Source organism: Tetrao urogallus (assembly GCF_951394365.1).
Source record: "Tetrao urogallus genome assembly, chromosome: 12".
In the NCBI taxonomy this organism is placed as follows: Eukaryota; Metazoa; Chordata; class Aves; order Galliformes; family Phasianidae; genus Tetrao; species Tetrao urogallus.
Window position 1 is genome coordinate 12,053,931 of NC_136825.1, and position 12,575 is coordinate 12,066,505.

Genomic DNA, 12,575 nt, shown 5'->3' on the forward strand with positions numbered 1-12,575 from the left:
TTAACTCATTTGTAAACAACTTTTATATCTGGGGATGAACTGTGCCATATAACTGCAGACTGCTGTTAATTATTTGGGTTATTAGCTATAAAGTATGTTCTTTGACAGGTATTTTATCATTGTAAGCCTAAATAAATCAAATACAACCAGAAAAGCGATTGAACTTTTGCAAACCTCTATAGCTTCATTGCTTCATCCCCTCAGAAACTCAAATCCAATTCATGGGTTCTTTTATAGAACTACTTTGGAGCTTCACATGTGAGCTCTCTTCGTCCAAATGTCTACACCTATCAGAGACGGAGCCGTATCACTGCAACCAATATATCTTTGAAAATCAGAAAAATCAGTTTGAAATCATTTGCTTCTATTACTGCTTGACTTTATTAGCAGAGGATGCTTCTGAAGTGCTTTTTCTACTATTATTTAAGCGGTTTTCAGAACCTCCTCAACTCTGGCTTCTTCAGAAATGTACTTCATGGACTGAAAACTGGTCCAACACCTTATTTCTTAAAACCACAGTAATAGCATTACAGGTTTGGATTTTTTGTGTTTATAGACCCCTCTTTTCTTGCAATTCACCAGAAGAGTTTCAAGATTTACACTACTCTATCTGCTGCGTATTGACTTTCTTTAACCACAAACGTGCCTGACATTGCCAAGTGCCTCATTTTCAGAATGAGGGAATTCACTCTAGATAATGACTTTCAGAAATAAGCTACATAATAACACAAAATTCAAGCCCATGCCATTTTGCACCGCACAACACTATGAAAGCTATATTTTGCCATATTACCGTCATTTTCCATTGGCATTCATAAGAACAGGCATCACTGCTGACAGTGACCACTCAACTTTCTGCACCCAAAGAGCTGCTGACCACATCTTAGAAATAATAGGAAAGAAGCAGTGATTAAGATAAGGATGAAATCACAATTACTGCAAATGCAGAATGCAACAAATCATTGGGCATAATCACATCAGGAAGATGGCAAGCTTGAAAAGAATGAAAATTGCTGACAGCGTTGGTTTTGTATGATCACTGCACCTCCTCATTCACTGCAAACAAAACAAAATAAGTTTACTAAAGATGCAAAAGAACACAGCTGTTGGTGATGGGACATGTTGCTGTGATCAATGCTTCATTTCAGTTCAAATTTTGAACATGGCTGTTTAGAAATTGTCCTCCTGTGATTTTGTTGTATTTCAAGTGCTTTAAGTTCTTTTTTCCCTGTAGTACAGCTGTGTCCCTATCTTGATGATGAAAGCAGAGTAACGATGGCTCTTGGGTCTTAAAAATTAGCTACTGAAGTGTGTTGGAAAAGAGATCAATTAGCATGAAGTGATTTCTGACAAACACTTGTCAGTGGGCTTACGATTATGTCTTAGCAGATGGTAGTTTGAAAGGCTGGAGCTATGTGAAGCGTGCTACTTCAGCTGATAGAACAGCAATAGGCAGCCAGTTTGCTTTGGATGTGGTAAAGCAGAACTAAAGCACAGTGACATCAGACTTTTCTAGATGCTTTTCTGTAGTTGACTTCATTTTCCGTGCTTTCAATCTCCTTAGCAATTTGTGTGCAATTACAACAATTTCACTAAATACTGCTGAAACGTATATGCTTATGTGAAATTACAACACAACACGTAACTGCACATATGCTCAAATGATAAAGTCAACTCTTCCTGTAGTGGAATTCTTAAAATATTTTGAAGTTTTAAAGGTATGTTTAAGCCCTGTCAGGAAAAACATTTCCTACAGAAAACACATTTTCTGCTCAGTACAGCAGATACTGGAATATCCTCTGTGGTGGCTTTCTAAAACAACAGAATACGTGGCCCAGTCTTTCCTAATGACTGCAATCTACTCATCTAGATAAAATTGGCAAGAATGTTATTTCTTGTAGGTTGGATGGCACATATGTTTGGAGGCAGTTGGATTCATATGTGCACACAGCTCCATAACTCCTCCAAAACGCTCATAACAAATTCCTTTAATGAAAGCCTTCATTTTCTGTGGTTATCATAGCTTGTTCAGGATAGGTACCCTGTTTGTTTTTTTTTTTAATTTTGTTTCTAAGTAAACGCAATACAAGATGCATCCTCTGGGAGAAGCAATTTATGCATTGGATCATAATCAATTAACACAACAGCTTGAATCAAAAAAATAAGCTTTTTTTTTTTTCCCCCCCAAAAAATCAGAATTTATTTTGGTTATCATGGAATCATAGAACCATCCAGGTTGGAAAGACCACTAAAGTCACCCCGTCCAACCACCAGCCTATGCCAGCGACTGCTCCCAACCACGCCACTCAGTGCAGCATCCAATTTCTTCTTCAACACCTGCAGGGACAGTGACTCCCCATGCCCTGGGCAGCTGCTCCGCTGCCTCACCGCTCCTGAGAAGAAATGTTTGAATTCAAACAAAACAATGAAAAGATGCATTTCAACCAGGATGTATAAACTTTAAATTACAGCCAAATTAATAAATAAAATAACGGTTAAGTAGTTTAAAGACAAAAATTATTTTTCTTTTGAATGAACCACTGACATCCAAATAAATTTTTCCCCCTGCATCTGGAAATCTTACCCTTCAAAAACAGGTCCTTATTTATTTGAAAAATAAAAGCAATGCTTTTATATGTGTTTGAAGCCACTCTTTCTTCCCTTTGTATGCGCTGACACTCTGTAACAGTGTCTATAATGTAGAACACAATTCAACTGAAATGGAAAATATTTCTCATCCAACTTTAAAAAAAAAAACCCTGGATATTGTTTACATGCTTTTTTATAGATATGTCTTTTTAAGATACACCACTTTTGTAGCAGAGCAGTGCACTGTGTGCTAATGAGAATCTGTCACTGCGTTAATACAGCCGGGCTTTTTCACAAAAGAACAAAAGATTGCCTTCAAAATAAGACAGTTGGGAAGCAGGGTGTCCCCCTGGCAAGCTTTCCTGATAGCTGTCCAACACAGGAAAAACACACAGTAAAAGTCCATCACTACAAACCAATGTATGAAAGTAAAAAATTCCCACTTTGAAAAATAATCTCAACTATTAGCCTTAAAAATTTGGAAGCCAGTAATTTTGCAAGTTCTCCCGAAGTGCCAGGTGATACAAATAACACAATGCTGGCCAGCAGCACTTCCCCAAGCTGTCTCATCCCCAGCTTTCTCCACCGCGTACAGCCACCAACACCACACCATCACTTATGTGAAATGCTAAGAGTCTCCTTACTGACCCTTACCACAACCTCCTGGAGCCTGGAAGTTCTTCTCTTAAAGCTGGAGAATCCAAGCACACAGGAGCTAATTTCCCAATCCTGAGGTCTCAGCTAGGAGGGGTTATGTACATGTAACCCCTGAGCAGCACTACAAGAAACCCAAATATTTTACAAAAGAACATTAAAGGTTCACTCTTCAAGTCCTATGTGAGCAGTGGCTTTTCTTAAGAGAGGTAATTACTCATGTTTGGTGGAAGTGCAGATCAGGATAACCAGTAGAGCCATAAGAAATAATGGTGTATGAAATGGAAAACAATGGGATTATTTCAAAACATAAGCATAACATTTATGCATAACAGAAAAAGACTATAAAAGGATTTGCATCAAATCCAAAAGCTTTTTTTCCCCAGCAGAAAACTTGTTTTCTTACATTTTCTTAGTTCCATACTTGAGACAGTTCATAATTTTATTCATTTTTTTTTCCTGTTTTTCTTTGCAGTACTTATAACAGTTTTGAAATGAAATCTTCCTTTACTTGAAAAGCTCAACTATTTCATCACAGAATAACGCTCTTTAAACACAACATTCCAACACAGGAAACAATTCCCTACTTTTATTGAGACAAAACTTTAAGTCCAGTATGAAGCTCTCCTGAAGAAATAAGCTCTTTCTACAGAACAGAACATTTAATGACATCCACATTTGGCAAAACATTTTCAGCTCTGTGCCCAACACAGAGACAGTGCAGTTTGGAGAACTGCTAAAAAGGCACATTTAGATTTGGTCAATTTTTTAACTGTAACACACAGAAGCAATGGTTTTAATACTGCTATATAGAGCTCTAGCCAGGATAGGGATATTTGCTAGTACAGAATCAAGGATGAACTTCAAGCATATGAGGAGTGTCAGTGACCACTTTAAAAAGAACTGTGTTAGTTCAGTTTCAGGATGCTTTTTTTTTTTTTTTTTTTTTTTTTAAAGTAAAGGATGATTAAAGGCTAGCATTTCCTCTTAATGTTCTGTAATTGCTTATTTAACTCCCACTGACACTAATGGGAACAGCATGCTTAACCACCATGTGCAAAGATGAATCTATCTGAACACCCAGCAGGTGGGAGCTGCCTTGCCTATGGAGTTTAACTATGAACAGAGCAGGATGTAAGAGCTATTGTTCTGCTGCCATTGTTTTACAGTCTGTCTAGCTGTGAATCTTGAACACTGTTGCTTCTAGAATATTTCTGAAAGAGCTTTAAGTACCCTGTCCCCTGCAAGAATAGGGAAACGCACAAAAAAGAGACTTTCTATGAAGCCCAATGTACAAGTTTGTGACAGAGCCAAGAACAGAACATGGGCTTCTGCCTCCTACTCATGTATTGCAGTTTTCCCCTTTGCACTCAGCTAAAATCAGCCCTTTTGTGCTGCCCAGAGAATTGTACAATTAGGGGCTGACCCAAGTATGCTGAAGTCAGTGAAGGAGCTCAGTGACTGCTGGAGGACCACTTCCCATACACCTCTTTCAGGAATGGTTGATTCATAGCACTGAAGACTGCCTATGTACAGAGAGGTAAAGACTGAAAGACCAGAGGGGGGAACATAACTGTGAGTACTGCTGAGCGTTTGTCTCTTTGACTTATCATGAAAATTTCTTCCAACTGTTCTCTCTAGCTTTGTTGTTGTTACCATTTTCTTTTTTTAAATTTAATTTGTCACTTACCATGCGTTGAGTCATGGTAATGATTTAGCCTCATTAAATGTGTTGGATTTTCTTACATGAACGTACTCTTAATTTCACCTGTTCTTATTAAGAAGCCTCCCTGTAGGCCAAGGTGAAGGGAATGTAGTCTCCACAAGGGATGCAGAAGCCAGATGGGCACCAGCTCAGTTCTGGAGGATGCCATTCATTGAGGGAAAAGGGGATCCTGGGACCTCAGCAACAGTTTGGATAGAAATACCACAGCACTTTGAGCATGCTAAGGACGTAAGATCATGTGTCTGGTCACTGTCAGTACAAAGAAGAGAGAATCAGTTAAGAATAGAGAAAAAACACAATCCCTCTCTCATTTTTGCAATGCCCACCAATGTACTGAGAGATGTTTTGGATGTCTGTCCAGCTCTCACTAAATACAAATAACTACATAAACAAACATTAAGTCCTCTGCAACATGCTTACAGCCAAGAGACAAAACTGTGCTGATACCCTTGGATAACATGAATGAAAGTACTTAAGTGAAATATCCATACATCAACAGTCAGGATGAGAAAGACATGAAAGCCAAATATGCTGCATCACTTGATTGGTAGTACCATGCACATGGAATAGCGTGAGAAGCTGTTGAGTGTATCTAGGAGGAGCAAAATGGAATAAAACTATTCCTAGTGCCTATAATATATTCAGTTATGATGTTCCTCAGCGCTAACAACTTTGGTTTCACTTTGAGGCAGTTGCCTATGGGATAACTGCTTCTGGGATCTTGTGGCCAGTCTAATTTTCCAAGAGCATTAGCTAGTAATGACATCACCTGAATGCAGAACACAGCAGAACCCTGGCCTGCACACTATGACCTCCTCAGTGCTGCACTGTAGTACACATAAACAAAACAGATCTTCATCAAGCAGCAGATCACACTTGAAGTGGATGGAAACCAGTTTATTACGTGTGAAGAGATGACAACACTGCTCATAAGGACTGAGTGGGTAGCAGTACTCCTCCTTTGCACAAGAAAGGAAGTACTGTCTCCATTTCAAGCTCTAACCATGCCTTTATGTGTCTTAAAGGCAGGTGGGGCTACTCAGAGCCAGCTGTTAGCACTGATACCTACACCAAACCTTGCTGTGCCACAGCACTCATTATGCACAGGACTGAACTGGACTGAATGTTTCTTTACTGAACAGAAGAAAATGCATAATCAGCAGATGTTAACACCGCGTACTCTGAACGAGATGTCTTTACACTGGCACAGATCAAATAGGTGTGCTTTCTCTACACGCGCAGGAACAAGAGGAATTATTATTTTTAAATAACTATTGCATCTCATGCAAGAAGACATCTAGAGAAGATTCAAAGAACAAAGTGAACCACCATGCAGGCAAAAACCTGACTGGCAGAGTGTATAAAATTAATAGGAAATGATCATTACGGACTTTTGTTTCCCCTGTTCATTTAGCTGTGCTCAGTCCCATTTGACAGCAGGATTTATCATCTGATAGAGCAACCTGTATAGTCTCTCAAGTCTAAAAATCATTCCACTGTTCCTGGACAAGGAGGCTTTTTTTTCTTTTTAAACTGTGAAATACCAACAAGTAGCTAGAGAACAGTTGATAGAACCTTAAACGAGGCTATTAGAAATTACATATCTTTTCAGAAACATGCAAATTAGTTAACAACTTCCTTTAAGTAAGCGATGGTTCCAGCTACAGTATGCTTGCATCTGTTTCACTGAGAAGTGCTCTTCAGACCACTGGAAATTAAAGCCTAAAGCTTCATGCCAGTCAACACATATACACCAGGAAAGAATTATCCTGTATGTGGAGTCCTGGGACTAGAACTAAATATCTTCACAAGGAACAAGCAAAGGAAGAACTATTACATACAAGATGTTATTTGGTAAAAGACACAACAATGTAATTCCAAATTGAGATTCTGGGAAATATGCAGTTCAAGTATGCTTACTATCCCAGTTGTACTTCAAAGAAGGGATTAACTAAAGAGGAGATCATCTTTGAAGCAAGAGGATATGCAGCCAGCTGGAGTCTACCCCCTCACAATGCAGCTTTCCCAAATCCATTTGGATGATGAATTTGGCCTGTTCTGAAAGAGTCATCTGCCTGGGATGGGGGGAAAAAACATTCTGTTTTTCTGTCATTTCTGTAGATATGTTCACCCACATACACTAGTCATGGGAAGTTGCATGAATCAGACAGCTCCCTTTTTCATTAAGGACTGAGAGAAATCTTCTGGAAATTAAAACAATCATCAGCGAAAGAATCATGGAACAAAAGTTTTAAGTTTCAGAACACATCAATATTGATTGCCTTGGGAAATGTCACATTTTTCATTATTATCTTGGGCTATTGTCATTCCTCTTTAACAATTCTAGTTATTTGATTTTCAGCAAGAGACTATTCAAGATCAAGAACAAAATTTACTTTCAGAAGTCTACAGCTCAGCCTTACATAAGAACGTTTTACACAGAGCTCTTCATGCTCTTTCACTTCACCCTGCCAGGCCTGGTTATCAGTGCCCTCCCTCCAGCACAGCCTGCTCCGACAATGGGAGCAACGAGCTGCACTCTCTTCTCTCGCCCGTGTGTGTTTCGAGCTTTTCCCCACAGTATTCCTAAACATATCCACACCACTACAACGTACATCTTGAAGGGAAGCTCTTCTCCCAAGAGCTGATGGGAAAATATGCAGTTCAAGTATGCTTACTATCCTAGTTGTACTTCAAAGAAGGGATTAACTAAAGAGGAGATCATCTTTGAAGCTTTGAAGCATGCTAAAGGAAAACCAACACAAGTCAGTAGAAAACGCCTGAAAACATCCATTTAAAAGTGATTATTCAATAAAGAACAAATTAACTTCCCCATGTTCTCCTGGTGATTGAGATACTTCTCTTCATTGTGTGTCTTGGCTGCCTCTATGTTTTTCATACCAGCACACAACCAGACAGCAGCAGTTATCCGCAAGCTCGCTGCCGCCCCAACTCAAGTGAATGGCAAACTGAGAACTCAGCTCAAAACAAAGTGAAAAAGAGTCCCCAAATAAAGGAGTAGTCAATGTGGTAACAAGCTACGGTTTCTTGTTGCTTCACTGTGGTAGCTTCACTTACTTGCTTTAGGGAGAGGATGCTACAGGGACACTTTGTGAGAACACTTTGCTGCCAGGCATCGCACAGGCAACGACGTGCGGGGCCTCGCAGGTGCACCCCCAGCACCCCAGGCAGCGGCCGGGGGCTCGAGAGCGGCACCTCAGGCACACGACGGACAGCCGTTACAGAGCCGCGCTGCTCGCCCTACCTGACGCGGCACACACCGTCCTCTCTTCACAAAGCTGTGGTGATCGCTCCTAACACTTATTTCAAACGGCAGATTTACACAGATCTTTCGCCGCTCATACGAAAGAGCTTACCAGCGGCTGATTTCAGCGAAGGTTACGGCGGGGACCCCGGGGAGGACCCGTAGGCGCGTGGCAGGGCGCGAGCGGTCCGCCGACGGCCGGCGCCGCGCAGCCCCCAGCGACCGTCGGCGGACCGCTTTCGCTACACGCGCGCCGTCCCTTCGGGGCGAGCCTCCCGCCCGGCCCCTCCCTCCGCCCGCCGGGGCGGGGCCGGGAGCAGCGCGGGGCGCGCGGCAGACGCGGGCCGGCATCGCGGGGCGAGCCATGGGGCAGGGTTCGGCGCGGCTCAACCGGTCCGGCGTTTCGCGGGCGGCCGGCGGCGCCTGCGCGGCGGACGGGCAGCGCGCGGGGCCCTTCTCCGGCGCCGCCGCGGCGCTGCTGGCGGCGCTCATGGGGCTGCTGGTGCTGGTCACGGTGCTGGGCAACGCCCTGGTCATCCTGGCGTTCGTGGTGGACCGGCGCCTCCGCACCCAGGGAGACTTCTTCTTCCTCAACTTGGCCGTCGCCGACCTCCTGGTGGGTGAGTGCCGGGGCGGCGAAGGGCCGGGGGAGCGCGGTGCGCCGCGAGAGTCACCACCGGCTGTGTCCACAGGCGGCTTCTGCATCCCGCTCTACATCCCCTACGTGCTCACGGGCGAGTGGAGGCTCGGCCGGGGCTTGTGCAAGCTGTGGCTGGTGGTGGACTACCTGGTGTGCACCGCCTCCGTCTTCAACATCGTCCTTATCAGCTTCGACAGGTTCATCTCTGTCACCAAGGCGGTAAGGGCTGCGCTCCAGGGCACGAACGGCAAAAGCCGCGGCTAGCAGAGAGAAGCCCAGAACAGAGCAGCTGCAGGAAGGGCTTGCTTGGGTGATCCTTGTGCTCCTCAGACAACACAGGAGATGGGAGCAGTCTCGATACACCCGCTCTGTTCTGGAAGTAGGTTTAGGAACAATTGGCTTTGGCAGAGAGTTGTTTCTCACTTCTCTGCTGCTTTAGAAACTGGCACAGGCTGTACGTGCTGCTGTTGAAGCTAGAAGAGCAGAGCCTCTCACTTCTTCTGCAGTCACACCTTAGAAGAGCTCAGAAAATCATTACCCGGGTGCAACAGAGCGTTCCCTCAAACACAGCAACACACCTACTGCCAGCCTCCAGTAAAGGCAGAGCTCTGCACCAGGTACTAAGCCCTTCCATGGTGCCCAAACAACACGTTATCACTGGCATTAGGTCTCATTCTTCTACAAGCAGTTCGTGGGTTTTCTTCAGCACCATTTCACTTGTATTTCATTAAAACATTGAATTAGCTTCATTGTTCAATGTAAATCACACTGAAGCAACAATAACTTTTCAGTAAATAGTTAGAAGAAACAACAGCACTTAACACAGTTCATAGGTAGCTTAGTATTTCACCAACTATTTTTTCCAACGGGAGAAATAAACAGATTAATTCTCAAATAGTCAACACAACATTCCTTTATTTTCTAAGTTCTGTATTAGCCATGAATTTTACTTTTAGAAACCACACTCATGACTGTACACATAATATAAATATATAGACTGGATGGTTTCAGAACCAAGCTGTTTATAATAAATGATAGAGTTCAGCCTCTTTGAAACATTTCAAATAAATCGTCCATATAAAAATCCCTCCCAAAGAGTACAGAATCTGCCTACTGGTGTAGAGCAACATGAGAATACGTGAATGAGTTCTAAATTATTCTCTCAGTGAAAGCTTCAAAGTTCCTACAGAAGTTGCTAATGATTTCAGGAGCAGTCTTGAAAAGGACTGCAAAAATGAGACCCAATTCAGACAAACTCAGAATTCCTCAGCTGTACTGCCATACTAACCAAAACAGCATAAGCCCTGGAGACCAAAATTCACAGACTGGGGCAACGGGCATGAATTCAAGGAGATTTCAAGGCTGAGGACTTTGTATTCCAAAATATTGTGTCATAGGTCCCTGGGATTAACCACTGTAGAGACAGGAAGATGGAATTCCAATTCATTATATGAATATTGTCTGGTACACCAGCAAATTAGAATATGAAAACTTAGATGATCTTGAGGTTCTACTCTGTAGTGCTGATGTAGTTTACTGACTTAACGCCATACAACCCTTGTGGCACCTTAGATTCCCTGTTTTCTAAATAAGAAAAAATACTCACCCTGTGAAGCATTTTGCAGACCACAAATCAATCCCACTTGCAGGTAACAGTTCTGTAAGTAATTTGTGACAAAATGAAAATAAGGGTATAAAACAAAAGCTCTTCGCCATTTCTTCTTGTGGGCAACTTTCGCTTAAGAAAAAAAAGCTATCTATACAAAGCATCGAGGATCTGCATTCACAGAATACCCGTGCAAGCTCTATTCATTTATTACAGTTTCTAGATCGTTTAATATAGAATACATCAATGAATTTCAAAGAGCTGTCTTTGATAGCTTTGATGAACTGTAAACTTGTGTCATAGCTTATGCAACAGAATACATAAGCAACTAGTAACTGCTAATTCTAGAAACTGCAGTGAGTATTTACTTCAGAAAAGCCTATTTTCTGGTTTGTAAGGTCTGATGCACATTCTCAGAACCTACCCATCACCATGATAGTATTTCTGAAACACCCACTCTAACAAACATATTTTCCGTGGTTTTGTGAGCCTGTAACCCCTACCCCCAAACCAATATATGTTATCATCAACCTTCAAAAGATAAGAGGTCCACATTCCAAGGTGCCCATGGAACCACTTGAGATGCCATTAATATACGTGACTTCTTCCTTTCTCAGGTGAGTTACAGAGCACAGAAAGGGAAGACCAGAAATGCAGTACTGAAGATGATCACTGTATGGATTGCTGCTTTTCTTCTCTATGGTCCAGCCATTCTCAGCTGGGAGTACGTAGCCCAGAAGAGCATCCTTCCAGAAGGAGAATGTCATGCAGAGTTCTTCTACAACTGGTATTTCCTAATGATTGCTTCTACCATTGAATTCTTTACACCTTTCATCACTGTTACATACCTCAACTTAAGCATTTACCTCAATATTAGGAAACGCATATCCCTTAGAAATGAAAACTTATCTCCTGGCCAAGAGGACTGTGAGATGAGTTTCCGAGGGAAAAAAAGGGTACACACCATATTTTTGGTAAAACCTGCTAACAGACAGAAACACAAGAAGAAGAAAGGAAGCAGCCTTTCTCCCCTGCAGAAGGCTTCAAGGCTCAGCCTATGTAAATTTGACAGTCAGTCATTAAATGTGAATGTCAATCAAGACCTTACACCACTTCAGGTGGACGTAGAGACCAAGTCTCATAGGAACAGTTTCTGTAAAACTACAGAAGACACAGGCAGCGCCACCACGAGAGCAGACGCTGCTATGACAAACAGATTTAGACTTACTCGAGATAAAAGAGTAGCTAAATCTTTAGCAATTATTGTAAGTGTGTTTGGTTTGTGTTGGGCACCTTATACACTTTTAATGATCATCAGAGCAGCTTGCCATGGGCACTGTGTGTTACATTCACTTTATGAGACTTCATTTTGGCTTCTGTGGGTGAATTCAGCCATTAATCCCATTCTGTACCCACTATGCCACATGACTTTCAGGAAAGCCTTTATCAAACTCCTGTGCCCAGGAAAAGTTAAAGTTCATCCTCATATTTTTATGTAAAAAAAAAAAAAAAAACTGTGAAATTTGTCAGTAAGCACATCTTGCTTTCAGTGGGAACACAAACTGGCCAGTATTCATCTGTAAATAGTAAATGCACTGTGCACTGAATATTTAAGGGAACACTGATGAGTAAATATTCAGGAACTTATAGAATACAGTCATCTGCATAGCTGAAGAAATAGCAATCAATGAAAACAAAGGTAATTTCTCAAAGCTCTTCAAGGATTTGCCTACAGTGTACTTTCTGGTGATGATGCACTAGCACTGAAGAGACAAAAAGGGAATACAAATTTCATATCCAACAACTGGAGAGTGTCTCATTATTAATATTTAAGTAAAACTGGTAAGAAATTTGTTAGTTTGGATTTGTTATTATTTTGCCCCCAGCCACTCTGTAAGGACTTCAGGGTCTTAGCTGCTAGGTATATGCATTCTGGGGAGGAAATCCCCAGTCCCTAACCAACTAACCAATAGTCCCTAATAACCTAATAGTCCCTAACCAATAGTACCAAGGAAAAGCTTGGAACAAGAGGTACCAGAACAGTCAGGTTACCAGAAAAGCTGAACAACTACACCAATAAAGGAACACTGACTTG

The 12,575-nt window shown here is 41.9% G+C and overlaps 1 pseudogene across 1 annotated transcript; it reads left to right on the forward strand.

Moving 5' to 3' along the window:
• Positions 1 to 8,598: 8,598 nt before the first annotated feature.
• LOC306950917 (histamine H3 receptor pseudogene) lies at positions 8,599 to 11,979 on the forward strand (annotated as a pseudogene). Its single transcript has 2 exons — positions 8,599 to 9,093; positions 11,098 to 11,979. The product of its transcript is annotated as a histamine H3 receptor pseudogene (transcript).
• The last annotated feature ends 596 nt before the right edge of the window (positions 11,980 to 12,575 follow it).